Source organism: Danio rerio, chromosome 23 (assembly GCF_049306965.1).
Source record: "Danio rerio strain Tuebingen ecotype United States chromosome 23, GRCz12tu, whole genome shotgun sequence".
Taxonomy (NCBI): Eukaryota; Metazoa; Chordata; class Actinopteri; order Cypriniformes; family Danionidae; genus Danio; species Danio rerio.
The window spans coordinates 44,807,252-44,820,000 of record NC_133198.1 but is presented as its reverse complement, the minus strand read 5'-3'; the positions used below and the strand labels follow the sequence as shown (position 1 = coordinate 44,820,000).

The window sequence follows — 12,749 nt, the reverse complement described above, 5'->3', positions numbered from 1 at the left end:
ACACACCAAAGAGGTCAGAAAAATACTCTTTATTTAAATGCATTTAAACAAACTCTACAGACCTCATCGGCGACTTCTCAACTAAATGTATTTACATATAAAGGTGGTTCTCAATGATTAAGAAAAGCATAATAAAAGCAATTCAAAATACTAAGAACGGTTTTTGAACAATTTCTCAAAAATAAAGTGACTGCATGGATAAAACATCGAAAATTGTCACAAAATGGGGTTAGAAAAATAATATATTTTTAAATGCATTTAAATAAATTCTTCTGACCCCATTGGAGATGTCTCAACTAAATGTGCTTTGATATAAGAGTGCTTCACAAACAGCTACTTTAATCAGAAATGCATAATAAAGGCACTTTAAAATACTAAGAAATCTTTTTAAACAAAATTTCTAAAAAAAAAAAAAAAAAAAGAAGTGACTTCTTGGATAAAAGCATTGAAAATTGTCACACAATGGGGTCAGAAAACTAATATCTTTTTAAATGAATTCACAATGAATCAGAAAAGCATAATAAACTTTGAAACTGACCAGTGTGAGGAGAGTTTTTTCGCACATGGCTTATTGTAACTATTTCAGTTTTAAATTTTTGCTGTGTGTTTAAATGCATTTCAAATGAATTTAAACACATTTCTCAGACCCCGTTGAAGAATTCTCGAGTACATTCATTTTTGGTGGGTGCTTCTAAATTTTTTTATGGTGCTCCTAAAATTTTTGAAGTTGGGAGCAACGGTGCTACCAAGTAAGTTCAAGCCCCGCATTAGACAAATACTATTTTTAAAACTATTTATTCATTGTTCTGTCATTTATTTACAGTGTAAAATTGTTTAAATGTAAAAAATTTTACTTATTTTTTTGCCCAAAGAGGGAAATTGTACTGTTTGTTTTTAATATTATTTTGTGTTGTAATAATTGGTTACTGAGTAGCAATATATAACACTTTAAAATATTAGGAGTTTTCGTGTGATTTTCTAAACTAGTGGTGTTTAAAAAAAGAATGAATGCATAATATTCGTGAAACCGTGATTATTTCTCAGACTATAATCGTACAACCAAAATCTATAATCGTTGCATCCCTAGCCATAAAGCAGAAAAGCATATTAAAAACACACTTTAAGTCGGCGACCGGTGGTGTAATGGTTGGTGCGTCGACACATGCGCTCTGGTGCTCGCGGCGACCTGGTTTCGATTCCGCCTTGTGGTCCTATGCCAATCCTTTCCCTCTCTCTGCTCCCCATGCTTTCCTGTCAATTCTCTACTGTCCTGTCAAAAATAAAGATGAAAACCCCAAAAAAAATAATTCTAAAAAAAAAAAAAACACACTTTAAGAATTCTATTTTTAAGTAAATGCTAAAAAATAATTAGACTTTGTTAAAAACATGATCTGCCAATGAGGTCAGAAACATACTCTTCATTTAAATCTCATTCTTTTGACCCCATTGAGTTCTCAAGTTAACTTATTTTGATATAAGAATGCTTTACAGCTACATTACACACGACATGAAGCAGAAAAGCGTAATAAAATATACTTTGAAAATTATTTTTGAACAAAATGCTAAAAAATAAAGTGACTTCATTGTTAAAAACATGATCTGCCAGTGAGGTCAGAAAAATACTCTTCATTTAAATGCATTTAAACAAACTCTTCTGACCCCACTGGAGACTTCTCAAACTCACATGTATTTTGATATACGATTGCTTGTATTTCAACTGTAAAACAAGACACAAATACCCAAGAAGTTCACTTTATTTCATGCCGTACTGCTGCAAATCATCCCTCGCAAGACAAGCAGACTGAAGTTCTGTTGGTTTTTCTTCTAATTGTTGATATTCAAGCATGTCTAATCAAACTCAAAAGCTGTCACTCTATCCTCCCTGTCAAAATGCAGCGGGTTCTGCGGTTAACCAGTCGTGGAGGGCGATAAATCTGTCCGATTTCTCCAGCGACTGCTGAGCTCACAGTTCTGTGGTATTAATTGTATTTTCAGACGCGTGAGCTCACATTTTCGACATTCGGTGGCTCATATGCCCAGTCGTTCCAGGTCAGTTAAATCAATCTAAGGGGAATGTGTGTGTTTGTGAGGGAGATTTACATCGGGTTACAGTCTTATACTGACCCCGGCTCTTTAACTCAAAACAGATGTCAGCCGGAGTCGAACAATCAGCCCAATGAAGATGTGAAATTGCTGCGTTTGCTGTGATCGGTGGCTTTTCACTGAGTGTTCGTCTGGGTTTCGTGGGTGCACTTGCACGGCGTGACGCACAACTGCACAACTCAGCCTGGTGTTCCAGCACTTCATAGACATTTAAAGATCTCTTCTGCAATTTTAAGAAACACATTTTCAAGAATCCAGGCTTTCTCTAGCAGCTTTTGTGCCCCGCTGGAGGAAATGGTTCTTCCAAAGATTTCAGAGGAATGTGATTTGATCAGAATAAGTCTTTGGTTGAATGGTTGTTGCTTTGAGTTTAAGATTGAATGACAGGAAGTGGAGTCTTTTAAAAAATTGCCAAAAAAATTGCAGAAATTGTGTTAGACCAACATGGTTGTTTTTTGGCAAACCATAAATAATTACATAACTACATATGCCAAAACATGCTCAAACCACAACAAGTAAAAAGTGATTAACCCTGTTATTTTGTGACAAAGTTTGCCTAATTAAACTCTGAAATGGTCTTGTAAGATTTAATTATTGTGTGTGTTTGTGTTTGGGAATGAACTGTCATTATTTTGCTGATTTATAGAAATGCACCCTGTTTTTTTGGCTGGTAACAGTTTTATCCTCCTAGGGCCCGAGTGTCCACACTCCACATACGTGGACAGCACATTTTAGCTCTTAAGTGGGTATTTAAAACACTTTGAATGTTTTATATTTTGTTACAGACGTACAGTGTCATCCTGCAACTGTTCCTCTTCGGATCGGGAACTCCAATGCTATGTGGAAAACCTTACACTATGACGAAAACCCCTTAGTGGAAGGTTTTCCACATAGCATTTCCGTTCCCCCCCCTCAGGGTACGAGGGTTACTTTAGTAATCGTAGCGTTCCCGTTCGGATGGGAAACTCCAATGCTATGTGGAAAACCTTCCACTATGGGGTTTTCGTCAAAAAACAATCGTCTGAAAGAGTATAAAATCCGGCCAATAAAATGCCAAATGAATTGGCGGTGTCAGCATGCACAGCTGGCGTCAATGGTTGTTGCTTTGTGTTTAAGTTGGAATGACAGGAAGAGGAGTCTTTTAAAAAATTGCCAAAAGCTGCAGAAATTGTTAGTCCAACATGGTTGGTTTTTTTTTGGCAAACTTTAAATAATTACATAACTACATATGCCAAAACATGCTCAAACCACAACAAGTAAAAAGTGATTAACCCTGTCATTTTTTGACAAAGTTTGCCTAATTAAACTCTGAAATGGTCTTGTAAGATTTAATTTTTGTGTGTGTTTGTGTTTGGGAATGAACTGTCATTATTTTGCTGATTTATAGAAATGCACCCTGTTTTTTTGGCTGGTAACAGTTTTATCCTCCTAGGGCCCGAGTGTCCACACTCCACATACGTGGACAGCACATTTTAGCTCTTAAGTGGGTATTTAAAACACTTTGAATGTTTTATATTTTGTTACAGACGTACAGTGTCATCCTGCAACTGTTCCTCTTCGGATCGGGAACTCCAATGCTATGTGGAAAACCTTACACTATGACGAAAACCCCTTAGTGGAAGGTTTTCCACATAGCATTTCCGTTCCCCCCCCTCAGGGAACGAGGGTTACTTTAGTAATCGTAGCGTTCCCGTTCGGATGGGGAACTCCAATGCTATATGGAAAACCTTCCACTATGGGGAGTATAAAATGAAATGCCAAATGAATTGGCGGTGTCAGCATGCACAGCTGGCGTCAATGGTTGTTGCTTTGTGTTTAAGTTGGAATGACAGGAAGAGGAGTCTTTTAAAACATTGCCAAAAGCTGCAGAAATTGTTAGTCCAACATGGTTGTTTTTTTTTTTTTGGCAAACCTTAAATAATTACATAACTACATATGTCAAAGCATGCTCCAACCACAACAAGTAAAAAGTGATGTGCCCATGTCATTTTGAGACAAAATTTGCCTAATTAAAATCTGAAATGGTCTTGTAAGATTTTATTTTTCTTAATTGTGTTTGCAAATTAACTGCCATTGTTTTGCTGATTTGAAAGGATGCACCTTATGTTTTCAGCTGCCATTATTGAGAAAAACAGGTGAAAATATGAGCTGAAAAAGTCTATTCTGTGCTGAACTCCCCAGCAGTGTACAGTGTGATTGTTTCACCCTCCATCTAGCTGTAGTCACTACGCAATGTGAAGCGGCTTTTACACCAGACACGTAAAGCACTATCCTATGAAACCCATTCATTTCAATGGCTTGTGCTGCGCTGACCATATTGCATGAGCAGAGTACTTCAAAGGTCATAGTTTTATACATATTTTAAATACTCTTTTACACCCATTCATTTCAATGGCTTGTTTCCATGCTGACCAAACTGCATGAGAAGATGAGTTCAAAGTTTTATATATTTTACATACTATTTGAAACCCATTCAGTTCAATGGTTTGTTTCCACGCTGACCGAATCGCATGAGCAGAGTAGTTCAAAAGTTAAAGTTTTATACATATTTTACATACTATTTGAAAGCCATTTATTTCAATGGCTGTTCACGCACTGACCCAATCACATGAGCAGAGCAGTTCAAAGATCAAAGTTTTATACATATTTGACATAATATTTGAAACCCATTCATTTCAATTGCTTGTTTCCACACTGACCAAATCACATGAGCAGAGAGTTTAAACGGTTAAATATTTATACGTATTTTACATAATATTTGAAACACATTCATTTCAATGGCTTGTGTCCTTGCTGACCAAATTGCATGAGAAGGTCAAAGGTCAAGGTTTTATACATGTTTTAAATACTATTTGAAACCCATTCATTTCAATGGCTTGTTTTCATGCTGACCAAATCGCATGAGCAGAAAAGTTAAAAGGTTCAACTTTAATACATATTAGGCATAGTAATTGAAACAAATGAACAACCCTGAAGAAAAGTCTATTCTGTGCTGAATTTCGCAGCAGTGTACAGTGCGATTGTTTTACTCTCTCTCTTGCTGTAGTCACTGCGCAATGTGAAGCAGCTTTTACACAGGACACGTAAAGCACTATGCTATGAAACTCATTCATTTCAATGGCTTGTGCTGCGCTGACAATATTGCATAAGCAAGTTTTATTAATATTTTGCATAATATTTGAAACCCATTCAAATAAATGGCTTGTTTCTGCACTGACCACATTGCATGAGAAGATAAGTTTGATGGTCAAAGTCTTGTATATATTTTGCATACTATTTGAAAACCCATTCATTTCAATGGCTTGTTTCCGTGCTGACCAAATCGCATAAGCAGAGAAGTTCAAAGGTTTATACACATTTTACATACTATTGCAAACCCATTCATTTCAATGGCTGATTCAGGCACTCAATCTGTTTCTGTTATCAAACTGGACGCACAAAATTGGTTCGCAGGTGAGCATGAGCAACTAAAATAAAGAGTGCAGACCAGATACGGTGTCAGAGAATTGCTTTTGTCTACCATATTTAATATATCTGTAATTTGATTGAAATACAAACTCGCCAGTTACCAGTTCTTTCTGTAAATGAGCTTGAATGTTCTCCTTTAGTGACTGACAAACCTGCATGATCAAATCCTGTCATTTTTAGTGCCTGTTTGACTCAATATCTCACTCTTTGTGTGTAAACACTGATGTTACTTCATTTAGTTTAAGTGTGCACTTACATCCCTCACCATCTGTTTGCTCTTTCAATATAGCAGTTTACTAAAAGCCTTCAAGTCATTAGATATCGTCCCAGTCTTTTCTCCTCTTCCTTTCACTGGGAAAACAGCAAAGACAGGCATCACATTTCTTTTTAAGCATCGTTCCCATTTGTGCTGCATTTACAATAGAAATGGATGAAGACCAACCAGAATATTTCATCGAAATTCTCATCGAGAGATATTGGTTTTGCTCACAGGGGCTCAGGTGATCATGGAAGAGCTGGGTTTTTAGTTGTCATTTGATCCATACCAGTGAATCAGTAGATAATATGGTAATGGGGAGATCCATCCACCATTGAGGAACGTTGAATGTAAAGGTTTTGGAAATGGACTTATAGCCTTTCTGTGATGGTGCCACAAGGCTTCGCTCACTTACTTGAGGCTCCTCAAAGGGATGTAGACCTTCAGCAGCAGGTGGAGTTAAGGGGGTGCAGTGGAAGGGGATGTCCTGTTGGCAGGCATCAATAACTTAAACATTATACAAGCCTTGACCAGTAACCAATGCAGAGAGGTAAAGAGAGCTGTTGCATGGGCTCAGAGCTGCAGCTTTATGGATCATCTGTTGACGTTTAAAGAAACAACACAGACATTAGAGTAAATAAATTAACAGTTCATTTTAATTTTTGGTTAAACTTACCTCCTTAAGTACTGTTAAAATTATATATAATATTCCTTCTTAATTCTCAGATTGCTTTTGCTTCATCCTGTCACACCTGATGGCCCTGTGTTCCAGTCCATTTAGCTTGAGCGTCGTGTTCTGCAGTGGATCATTTGTGCTGCTGTATGGATGATCTGTACTCGTGTATGCGGGTCTGAAACGGTCTATATCTGCTGTCCTGCGTTTGATATCCGAGCGTGTCTGTTATCTTTTACGCACCCTTCACTAACTCTGTAACGCTGTGTTCTGTTCTTCACAAATGAATGCTTTACTCAAATGAACTGTGGGTAAAACAAACAGCGTCTCTGTTCTCCTGAAGGTTTCTCTTGAAGATACTAAATATCTACTACATTAGAAGGTTAGTGTGTTCTTGGTGCCACAAAGAAGACTAATAATAACACACTACTTTGTTTCCATGGTGTATTTAGTGAGAGGGAAAGTCAAAAATGTGTGAACTTGGATACAATTTAATGTGTTCATGTAGTTATAGTCTTAGCCTTAGACATCACGTCAAGCACAGCCTACAGACCTGTGGCTAAATGTCTGAAGACTTTTCTGGAAACACTTCGGCATATGATCAGTCGTCCTCTGATTGGTTTAAATATACAGGATTTTCTGGAGTCGAATGTGCAGCAGTCTTAACCAGTCCACTCGTAAACAAATCTGATTGGATAAAAAAGCTGCGATGTTAATATGGATGACAGTGCATGCAGGACTCTTAAAGTTCTTGGGTACATATCTGGGTGTTTTCACTATCAGTCCCTAATATCTATCAACAAACTGCACCACTTGACCTACTGTTCAATCATGCACCCTCTGGTCCTAAATAGCGACCAGACAACAGTCGGACTTCATTCACACTTGCACTGAGATCTGTTTGACTAGGATGGGGTTTAAAGGTAATAATATTGTAAATAATGTCTAATTTCTTAAACGAATCAATCCTTCACAAGACCTCACTACTGTATATCCTCAGAGGCCATGGCTTTTATTTAAAAAAACAAAACAAAACTATAATCATTCACTGCCATTATGGAAATCACCAAGAATCATGGATTCAGCTCAAAATCTTCTTTGATGTTCATGGAAATAAAGTCTCATACATCTTGGGTGACTTGAGGATGAGTAAATGAACTGGACATTTTCATTTTTGGTAGAACTAAAGGTTTACACACTGAATCTGAAATTTTTGCATGTCAAATAGTAAATTTAACCTCACGTAGTGCCTGTTGCATTACACTTGCTGCCTCAGGAATTTTCGGCCATCATAAAAAAGTTTAAAACTGGAATCTATCTTTTGAATTATTTTTTTGCATCAGAAAAAGCGTGTTTCGATAGTTCAGAGCCACCTTACAAGCAAACGGCAAAATACTAAAAGCTGTCATTTAGGGCTGCATGATATTGGAAAAATCTGATATTAGGATATTTGATTCTGAATTTGTTTATTTCTATAGAGAATGAAGAAAAAAAACCTTAAGAGAAATCAGGCTCTGTTAGGTACTAGCATTTCTCCTCTGGCCAAACTTCCTGCAGAGCTGCAGTTTAGGTGCCGGAGGCTGTAGAACGCTGGACGTCCATAATTTTCCTGCAATAAATATTGCTGTATAAATACAGTTTCACAACATAGTTGAATAGCACTATTTGAAAAATGACCTGTCAGTGAGGCAAGTTTAATAATTTTATTTTCATTTTGAAGTGTGCAGTTAAAGTCAGAATTATTAGTCCCCGTTTATTTTTTCCCCATTTTCTTGTTAACGAAGAGACTTTTTTCAGCACATTTCTAAACATAATAGTTTTAATAACTCATCTCTAATAACTGATTTATTTTATCTTTGCCATGATGACAGTAAATAATACGTGACTAGATATTTTTCAAGACACTTCTATACAGCTTAAAGTGATATTTAAAGGCTTAACTAGGTTAATTAGGTTAACTGGGCAGGCTAGGGTAATTAGGAAAGTCATTGTGTAATGATGGTTTGTTCTGTAGACTATCAACAAAAAATATATAGTTTAAAGGGGCTCATAATTTTGACCTTAAAATGGATTAAAAAAAATTAAAAACTACTTTTATTCTAGCCGGAATAAAACAAATAAGACTTTCTCCAGAAGAAAAAATAGTATCAGACAAACTGTGACAATTTCCCTGCTCTATTAAACATCATTTGGGAAATATTAAAAAAAGAAAAAAAATTGTAGGAAGGCTAATAGTTCTCACTTAAACTGTAGATATATGGACCAGCAAATGCTAAGTAAGAATTTTTTTTCTTTTTTTTTTTTGCATAAATTGTATAAATTCCATGCAAATACAGTGATAAAATACAGTTCTGTAGCTTCAGGTCAACTATAATATAGACCTAACATTGCATATATTTGCAATGCGACTATTGCAGATGCGCACATTGTGATTTCAACGCTGAATCGATATATTGTGCAGCACTGCTGTTATTTCAGCCACATAACTTTATGACAAACACAGTGTATAATATAAGACAGAATTGGCAGTTGAGATTGAATCTATTCTGAAATGTTTTGCATTTTTTAGGAATGGATAAATTAATATGCATCGGACTCGGTGTGCAAGGTTTGTGTACGTGAACAATTTATGTGAATATGAAAAAAACAACACCACAATTTTGAACTTCAGTATGCAAAGACCTTAACTCGTTAACATCAATTTTTTAACACCTGTTCCTAAACAGGCTCTGCTTGGAACCATGATAGTTGATGCCTCCGGCTATATCTATATTGTGCGGAAAGGTCACTCACATTCTCAGACACACATACACACACTTTAATTTGCTGTTATACTCCATATTAGATAAGATATTTGCCAGAAACCGAGGGGTCGGGTCAGGCCAGGCTTGGCTTGCGCAGTAAATGAACAGTCATGTGAGGCATTTTGATTAGCGCGAGAAAGTCATTAAATCGTTTGTTACAACATTAAATTCCCTCCATGCAAAGGTGAAACAAGATGATGGAGAAGTCAAAAAGAACGAATTTTGACAGCGGTCAGGCCAACAACCAGTTCAGAAAGAACCTGTCATTCTAGCCCCAAAGGTATTTCGGCGTTTACTTATACACTGCGCATTACGGTAGAGCGCTAAACAGCACAGCAAGCTGACGGGGAAGATGATGAGGTCACTCGCTGGATGAGGATGAAAACATCCCCAACAGCACATAAGGGTTAAATATTCAAATAGTCTATGGTTGGGTGGTACATTAGGACTTTTTCATGTGTCTGGGGTGCTGATGAAAGAAGACAATGGTGAATTTTTTCTATTTATTTCATGTAGTCAGTGCTCTGCATGTGTGTGTGTGTGTGCGTGTGTGCGTGTGTGTATGTGTGTGTGTTTGTTTTTGTGTGTGTGTGTGTGTGCGTGTTTGTTTGTGTGTGTGTGTGTGTGTGTGTGTGTGTGTGTGTGCGTGCGTGTGTGTGTGTGTGTGTGTGTGTGTGTGTGTGTGTAGAGCATTTAACGAATTGATTTGCTGATTGATTTGCTCACAGATGTGTCTTTGAGAAACGTCCGCCTGATTGCGGCGCTTGTGAAGCGTTCTTGTATTGACGTTCTTTATCCTGCTTTATTCTCCTTCTCCACAATTTTCATCAATTAATTCAGCTCAAACAGCCCTTCATTCCAATTTTTGTGGATGATTTTAGCTTTAAAGGGGCTACCAGTGTTTTTGGCATTTTAGAAATTTTTTTTTCAATAATAGTCAGAAAAACAGCATTCAGAATGTAACAATTTGTTTGCAGTATTTAGTGTCTATCTGTTTTATTCTATCCGTTTTAAGCTTGACTTTTTTTTTTTTTTTTGCAGAATCTCAGTTGTTTTTAGTTTAACTTTTAATTTAAATATCTGTACATAAATTTAAAATTGGCGCCATTTGAAAATGTATTAACAAAAAAACTAAAACAAACCATAAATGTACAATTGCAGACACATAAGCAATGCGTTTCCCTGACGTATACCTCTGTTAAATCTGTAGAAATGCTTTATTCATTCACCTTCGCCTTAGTCTCTGATTTATCAGAGGTCACCACAGCGGAATGAACCGGCAACTATTCTAGCATATGTCTTATGCAGCGGATGTCCTTCCAGCCAAAACCCAGTACTTGGCAACATCCATACACACTCACATTCTCACATGCACACACACACTACATCCAGTTTTAATCCAATTCACCTATAGCACCCGTGTTTGGACTGTGGGGGAAACCGGAGTGCCCGGAGAAAACCCATATCAACACAGGGAGAACATGCAAACTCCATACAAAAATGCCAGCTGGCTGGGACTCGAACTAGCTACCTTCTTGCTGTGAGGCGACAGTGCTAACCACAGAGCCACCATGCCACCCTAAATACTTTAGTTAGTTGTTTTGAACTTCGTTGACTCGCAGTTCAGTTTATTAGACCAACACATGTTTTTGATAAACCATGAATAATCATCAAGCAATGAATCATAATTTAGACTAATTATTCTAGTTTATTTTTAAAACGCAAGTCGCCAGAAATAATGATGCAATTAATTATGGTTTTTAGCATCATGCTCCTAATAAATGTGTCTGGACTCAGGCTGCACATAATTGGAAATATTGTTTTTCTGTGATTATATATTAACAGTGCAAGGAATTTTTATCAGTATTTCCTGTAATATTTTTTTCTTCTGGAGAAAGTCTTATTTGCTATATTTCGGCCAGAAATTTATTTATTTAAAAATCATTTTAAGGTCAAAGTCATTAGCCCCTTTAATTAATATCATTTTCGATTATCTACAGAACATACCATCGTTATGCAACGACTTGCCTAGATGCTCTAAGTTGCCTAGTTATCCTGCACCATAAAAATAAATTCAGTAATTTCAAATTTAAAATCATTTTCATTGCGTAAAATCATTTCCCGCAGCTGGGGTGGCAGAAAAAAAACTTTAAAATAATAGTCGTTAAATTATAGAAATAAACCGTAAAATAACAGATATTAAATTACGGAAAATTACCAGAAATTTAAATTTAAGGACATTTCTGTAATTTAATATAATATATTAATATAAATGTTGTTGTTTTTCTGAGAAAAGCCTCCAAATTATCTTAAATTAAAGATACAAAAACTATTTACAGAGAGTATCTGCAGAGACATTTCATTCATCTCATCATCTCCTGCTGATGTCGAGCAATTGGCCCAGAGGAAGCAGGAGTGAGGATGGAAAGGACCGGAACGAGGTATGAGAGAAAGAAAAGGAGAGAGAGGGCTTTTTTTTTACAACACCGAAGAGAATCCTCTCTGGAGAGTTTTGAAGAAATGTTTTAAGTGCAAATAGCATGAGCCCTGCTCCGGGTTTCACCAGAATCCTGTTCCTTTTCCAAATATTTGCTTTGGACGCGGGCCGTGGCCTGCACATAACACACACATGTCCCCGACGCAGCTCTGACCAGGAGAGCGTCATGAAACTCAACGGCGGCAGGAAATCTCTGGTTTGTTTATGCTGCGGAGCAAGGTGTTTGGGGTTTGAAGCTGCTGCACATATACTAATGCAAGCTCTGTGGAAACGCTTAACAGACGTTATGGATGTCGCTATACGCTAAAATGTTTCCAAATGCTCAGAGGGGCGACGGAAATAAGAGTGCTTATAGCGTCTCTCACACCTGATTGCTGTCAGTAGTAAAACGTTGGTGCAGAACTGGAAACATGCTTTGGTGGAAAGAAAATACTACACTTTATTTTTTTATTTTTGGTCTAAAAACTTATTTTTGTTAGGATATTTGTATTATTTTAGGATGCAATTATCTAAGCTTTCTTTAATAAAGATACAAAATGACTTGTATTCATATTTATATTTATTAATAGAGCAGACACTTTTATATAAAGACACTTACTAATAATGACACTGTAAAAGAAAAACTTCAGTATTTATGGGATTAAACGTTTTCTGATTGGCTAGTTGGCTGTAGTCGCACTCAAAGTGTGCTTGTGGCATTCCAGCCTGATCTCACAAGAAAATGTAAGTATTTTATGCTTTGTCAGTTTAGTGGCCGAATTCAGTCGTATAAAAATGTACGATTTTAAAAAGGAGGCGTGGCACCTAACCCCACCCCTAACCCCAACCGTCATTGGGTGATGAGCAAATCGTACTAAATTGTACGAATTAGATCATATGAATTCATACGAATTAGCCACTAAATCAAAAAGTTACGAATTGCCGTGAGATTGCGTTGGGCTTTCTGAA

At 36.7% G+C, this 12,749-nt stretch overlaps 1 protein-coding gene and 1 long non-coding RNA gene across 5 annotated transcripts in view; one reads left to right on the top strand and one right to left on the bottom strand.

Moving 5' to 3' along the window:
• Positions 1–12,749, top strand: part of scube3 (signal peptide, CUB domain, EGF-like 3) — a 315,447-nt gene that overhangs the window by 139,727 nt on the left and 162,971 nt on the right.
• Positions 4,727–6,839, bottom strand: LOC141380564 (uncharacterized). The gene is made up of 3 exons (XR_012398789.1): positions 6,504–6,839; positions 6,014–6,425; positions 4,727–5,922 (listed from the first exon to the last, which is right to left on the bottom strand). It is a non-coding gene; the product is annotated as an uncharacterized lncRNA (long non-coding RNA).